Source organism: Triticum aestivum, chromosome 1A (assembly GCF_018294505.1).
Source record: "Triticum aestivum cultivar Chinese Spring chromosome 1A, IWGSC CS RefSeq v2.1, whole genome shotgun sequence".
Classification (NCBI taxonomy): domain Eukaryota; kingdom Viridiplantae; phylum Streptophyta; class Magnoliopsida; order Poales; family Poaceae; genus Triticum; species Triticum aestivum.
In genome coordinates this window covers 201,537,850-201,544,959 of record NC_057794.1, presented here as the reverse complement: position 1 = coordinate 201,544,959, position 7,110 = coordinate 201,537,850, and positions in this window count along the sequence as shown.

Below are 7,110 nucleotides of genomic sequence, written 5' to 3'. Positions count from 1 at the left end.
TGCACTGGAGCATGTGCATGTAGTTCAAATTTGAATTATGCACATAAAATGCATTGAAAACTCAGTTAATGCATAAAAATGTCCAAACGAACCCCGAAAATCACAAAAATTCACACAACACTCCTGTTGTTCTATGTTGACACGAGAACAAAATTTGAAAGCAATAAGAGGCAATGGATATCGTTTCGTCCCCAAAGGTAGGACGTTCCCTACCGAAAACCATCATGCTTGTTGTGAGAAGCTCCGGTTTGTGAGAAGCATATACCCAAACCTGCCCGATATGGGACAAAATTTGTACCACGGCATGTTAATGCCGCTCCATGATAGCATGCCAAGTTTCATGGATTTCAGACGAGTTTTGGATTTAGTAGAATTTAAAAACCATGCATCTCAATGTTTTGCCGGCAATCAACGGTGCTCTGGTGTTTGAAATTCATGACCATTTCTTTCATGGGACCTAAGCATGCACCCAAGGACACAGATTTGATTTTTCAACCAATTTTTATGCACTGGAGCATGTGCATGTAGTTCAAATTTTAATTACGGACATAAAATGCATTAGAAACTCAGTTAATGCATAAAAATGTCCAAACAAACCCAAAAAATAAAAAAAATCCACACAACACTCATGTTGTTCTATGTTGACACGAGAACAAAATTTGAAAGCAATAAGAGGCAATGGATATAGTTTCGTCCCCAAAGGTGGGACGTTCCCTACTGAAGACCATCATGCTTGTTGGCAGAAGCTCCGGTTTGTGAGAAGCATATACCCAAACCTGCCCCATATGGGACAAAATTTGTACCATGACATGTTGATGTCGCTCCATGATAGCATGCCAAGTTTCATGGATTTCAGACGAGTTTTGGATATACTAGAATTTCATAACCATGGATCTCAATGTTTTGCCGGCAATCAATGGTGCCCTGGTGTTTGAAATTCATGCCCATTTCTTGCATGGGACCTAAGCATGCACCCAAGGACACAGATTTGATTTTTCAACCAATTTATATGCACTAGAGCATGTGCATGTCGTTCAAATTTGAATTATGCACATAAAATGCATTGAAAACTTTGTTAATGCATAAAAATGTTCAAACGAACCCCGAAAAATCACAAAAAATCACACAACATTCCTGGTGTTCTATGTTGACACAAGAACAAAATTTGAAAGCAATAAGAGGCAATGGATATCGTTTCGTCCCCAAAGGTGGGATGTTCCCTACCAAAACCATCGTGCTTGATGTGAGAAGCTCCGGTTTGTTAGAAGCATATACCCAAACCTGCCCCATATGGGACAAAATTTGTACCACGGCATGCTGATACCGCTCCATGATAGCATGCCAAGTTTCATGAATTTCAGACAAGTTTTGATTTACTAGAATTTAAAAACCATGGATCTTAATGTTTTGCCGACAATTAACGGTGCCCCAGTGTTTGAAATTCATGCCCATTTCTTGCATGGGACCTAAGCATGCACCCAAGGATACAAATTTGATTTTTCAACAAATTTATATGCACTGGAGCATGTGCATGTTGTTCAAATTTGAATTATGCACATAAAATGCATTGAAAACTCAGTTAATGCATAAAAATGTCCAAACGAACCCCGAAAAATCACAAAAATGCACACAACACTCCTGTTGTTCTATGTTGACACGAGAAAAAATTTGAAAGCAATAAGAGGCAATGGATATCGTTTCTTCCCCAAAGGTGGGTCTATCCCTACCTAAAACCATCATGCTTGTTGTGTGAAGCTCCGGTTTGTGAGAAGCATATACCCAAACCGGCCCCATATGGGACAAAATCTGTACCACGACATGTTGATGCCGCTCCATGATAGCATGCCAAGTTTCATGAATTTAAGACGAGTTTTGGATTTACTAGTATTGTAAAACCATGGATCTTAATGTTTTGCCGGCAATCAACGGTGCCCCGGTGTTTGAAATTCATGCCCATTTCTTGCATGACACCTAAGCATGCACCCAAGGACACAGATTTGATTTTCAACCAATTTATATGCACTGGAGCATGTGCATGTAGTTCAAATTTGAATTATGCACATAAAATGCATCGAAAACTCAGTTAATGCGTAAAAATGTCCAACGGAACCCCAACAAATCACAAAATTCACACAACACTTGTGTTGTTCTATGTTGACACGAGAACAAAATTTGAAAGCAATAAGAGGCAATGGATATCGTTTCGTCCCCAAAGGTAGGACGTTCCCTACCGAAAACCATCATGCTCGTTGTGAGAAGCTCCGGTTTGTGAGAAGCATATACCCAAACCTGCCCCATATGGGACAAAATTTGTACCACGACATGTTGATGCCGCTCCATGATAGCATGCCAAGTTTCATGGAATTTCAGACGAGTTTTGGATTTACTAGAATTTAAAAACCATGCATCTCAATGTTTTGCCGGCAATCAACGGTGCCCCGGTGTTTGAAATTCATGCCCATTTCTTGCATGGGACATAAGCATGCACCCAAGGACACAGATTTGATTTTTCAACCAATTTATATGCACTGGAGCATGTGCATGTAGTTCAAATTTGAATTATGCACATAAAATGCATTGAAAACTCAGTTAATGCATAAAAATGTCCAAACGAACCCCGAAAATCACAAAAATTCACACAACACTCGTGTTGTTCTATGTTGACACGAGAACAAAATTTGAAAGCAATAAGAGGCAATGGATATCGTTTCGTCCCCAAAGGTAGGACGTTCCCTACCGAAAACCATCATGCTTGTTGTGAGAAGCTCCGGTTTGTGAGAAGCATATACCCAAACCTGCCCCATATGGGACAAAATTTGTACCACGGCATGTTGATACCGCTCCATGATAGCATGCCAAGTTTCATGAATTTCAGACGAGTTTTGATTTACTAGAATTTAAAAACCATGGATCTTAATGTTTTGCCGACAATCAACGGTGCCCCAGTGTTTGAAATTCATGCCCATTTCTTGCATGGGACCTAAGCATGCACCCAAGGATACAAATTTGATTTTTCAACAAATTTATATGCACTGGAGCATGTGCATGTAGTTCAAATTTGAATTATGCACATAAAATGCATTGAAAACTCAGTTAATGCATAAAAGTGTCCAAACGAACCCCGAAAAATCACAAAAATGCACACAACACTCCTGTTGTTCTATGTTGACACGAGAACAAAATTTGAAAGCAATAAGAGGCAATGGATATCGTTTCTTCCCCAAAGGTGGGTCTATCCCTACCTAAAACCATCATGCTTGTTGTGAGAAGCTCCGGTTTGTGAGAAGCATATACCCAAACCGGCCCCATATGGGACAAAATCTGTACCACGGCATGTTGATGCCGCTCCATGATAGCATGCCAAGTTTCATGAATTTCAGACGAGTTTTGGATTTACTAGAATTGTAAAACCATGGCATCTTAATATTTTGCCGGCAATCAACGGTGCCCCGGTGTTTGAAATTCATGCCCATTTCTTGCATGGACACCTAAGCATGCACCCAAGGACACAGATTTGATTTTCAACCAATTTATATGCACTGGAGCATGTGCATGTAGTTCAAATTTGAATTATGCACATAAAATGCATTGAAAACTCAGTTAATGCATAAAAATGTCCAACGAACCCCAACAAATCACAAAAATTCACACAACACTTGTGTTGTTCTATGTTGACACGAGAACAAAATTTGAAAGCAATAAGAGGCAATGGATATCGTTTCGTCCCCAAAGGTAGGACGTTCCCTACCGAAAACCATCATGCTCGTTGTGAGAAGCTCCGGTTTGTGAGAAGCATATACCCAAACCTGCCCCATATGGGATAAAATTTGTACCACGGCATGTGAATGCCGCTCCATGATAGCATGCCAAGTTTCATGGATTTCAAACGAGTTTTGGATTTAGTAGAATTTAAAAACCATGCATCTCAATGTTTTGCCGGCAATCAACGGTGCCCCGGTGTTTGAAATTCATGCCCATTTCTTTCATGGGACATAAGCATGCACCCAAGGACACAGATTTGATTTTTCAACCAATTTATATGCACTGGAGCATGTGCATGTAGTTCAAATTTGAATTATGCACATAAAATGCATCGAAAACTCAGTTAATGCGTAAAAATGTCCAACAGAACCCCGACAAATCACAAAATTCACACAACACTCGTGTTGTTCCATGTTGACACAGGAACAAAATTTGAAAGCAATAAAAGACAATGGATATCGTTTCGTCCCCAAAGGTAGGACGTTCCCTACCGAAAACCATCATGCTTGTTGTGAGAAGCTCCGGTTTGTGAGAAGCATGTAACCAAACCTGCCCCATATGGGACAAAATTTGTACCACGGCATGTTAATGCCGCTCCATGATAGCATGCCAAGTTTCATGGATTTCAGACGAGTTTTGGATTTAGTAGAATTTAAAAACCATGCATCTCAATGTTTTGCCGGCAATCAATGGTGCTCTGGTGTTTGAAATTCATGCCCATTTCCTTCATGGGAACTAAGCATGCACCCAAGGACACAGATTTGATTTTTTCAACCAATTTTTATGCACTTGAGCATGTGCATGTAGTTCAAATTTGAATTACGGATATAAAATGCATTAGAAACTCAGTTAATGCATAAAAATGTCCAAACAAACCCCAAAAATCAAAAAAATCCACACAACACTCATGTTGTTCTATGTTGACACGAGAACAAAATTTGAAAGCAATAAGAGGCAATGGATATCGTTTCGTCCCCTAAGGTGGGACGTTCCCTACCGAAAACCATCATGCTAGTTGTGAGAAGCTCCGGTTTGTGAGAAGCATATACCCAAACCTGCCCCATATGGGACAAAATTTGTACCATGACATGTTGATGCCGCTCCATGATAGCATGGCAAGTTTCATGGATTTCAGACGAGTTTTGGATTTACAAGAATTTAAAAACCATGGATCTCAATGTTTTGCCAGCAATCAATGGTTCCCTGGTGTTTGAAATTCATGCCCATTTCTTGCATGGGACCTAAGCATGCACCCAAGGACACAGATTTCATTTTTCAACCAATTTATATGCACTGGAGCATGTGCATGTAGTTCAAATTTGAATTATGCACATAAAATGCATTGAAAACTCAGTTAATGCATAAAAATGTCCAAACGAACCCCGAAAAATCACAAAAAATCACACAACACTCCTGGTGTTCTATGTTGACACGAGAACAAAATTTGAAAGCAATAAGAGGCAATGGATATCGTTTCTTCCCCAAAGGTGGGTCTATCCCTACCTAAAACCATCATGCTTGTTGTGAGAAGCTCCGGTTTGTGAGAAGCATATACCCAAACCGGCCCCATATGGGACAAAATCTGTACCACGGCATGTTGATGCTGCTCCATGATAGCATGCCAAGTTTCATGAATTTCAGACGAGTTTTGGATTTACTAGTATTGTAAAACCATGGATCTTAATGTTTTGCCGGCAATTAACGGTGCCCCGGTGTTTGAAATTCATGCCCATTTCTTGCATGACACCTAAGCATGAACCCAAGGACACAGATTTGATTTTCAACCAATTTATATGCACTGGAGCATGTGCATGTAGTTCAAATTTGAATTATGCACATAAAATGCATCGAAAACTCAGTTAATGCGTAAAAATGTCCAACGGAACCCCGACAAATCACAAAATTCACACAACACTTGTGTTGTTCTATGTTGACACGAGAACAAAATTTGAAAGCAATAAGAGGCAATGGATATCGTTTCGTCCCCAAAGGTAGGACGTTCCCTACCGAAAACCATCATGCTCGTTGTGAGAAGCTCCGGTTTGTGAGAAGCATATACCCAAACCTGCCCCATATGGGACAAAATTTGTACCACGACATGTTAATGCCGCTCCATGATAGCATGCCAAGTTTCATGGAATTCAAACGAGTTTTGGATTTAGTAGAATTTAAAAACCATGGATCTCAATGTTTTGCCGGCAATCAACGGTGCCCCGGTGTTTGAAATTCATGCCCATTTCTTTCATGGGACATAAGCATGCACCCAAGGACAGAGATTTGATTTTTCAACAAATTTATATGCACTGGAGCATGTGCATGTAGTTCAAATTTGAATTATGCACATAAAATGCATCGAAAACTCAGTTAATGCGTAAAAATGTCCAACAGAACCCCGACAAATCACAAAATTCACACAACACTCGTGTTGTTCTATGTTGACACGAGAACAAAATTTGAAAGCAATAAGAGGCAAGGGATATCGTTTCGTCCCCAAAGGTAGGACGTTCCCTACCGAAAACCATCATGCTTGTTGTGAGAAGCTCCGGTTTGTGAGAAGCATATACCCAAACCTGCCCCATATGGGACAAAATTTGTACCACGGCATGTTAATACCGCTCCATGATAGCATGCCAAGTTTCATGGATTTCAGACGAGTTTTGGATTTAGTAGAATTTAAAAACCATGCATCTCAATGTTTTGCCGGCAATCAACGGTGCTCTGGTGTTTGAAATTCATGACCATTTCTTTCATGGGACCTAAGCATGCACCCAAGGACACAGATTTGATTTTTCAACCAATTTTTATGCACTGGAGCATGTGCATGTAGTTCAAATTTTAATTACGGACATAAAATGCATTGGAAACCCAGTTAATGCATAAAAATGTCCAAACAAACCCCAAAAATAAAAAAAATCCACACAACACTCATGTTGTTCTATGTTGACACGAGAACAAAATTTGAAAGCAATAAGAGGCAATGGATATCGTTTCGTCCCCAAAGGTGGGACGTTCCCTACTGAAGACCATCATGCTTGTTGGCAGAAGCTCCGGTTTGTGAGAAGCATATACCCAAACCTGCCCCATATGGGACAAAATTTGTACCATGACATGTTGATATCGCTCCATGATAGCATGCCAAGTTTCATGGATTTCAGACGAGTTTTGGATATACTAGAATTTCATAACCATGGATCTCAATGTTTTGCCGGCAATCAATGGTGCCCTGGTGTTTGAAATTCATGCCCATTTCTTGCATGGGACCTAAGCATGCACCCAAGGACACGGATTTGATTTTTCAACCAATTTATATGCACTAGAGCATGTGCATGTAGTTCAAATTTGAATTAT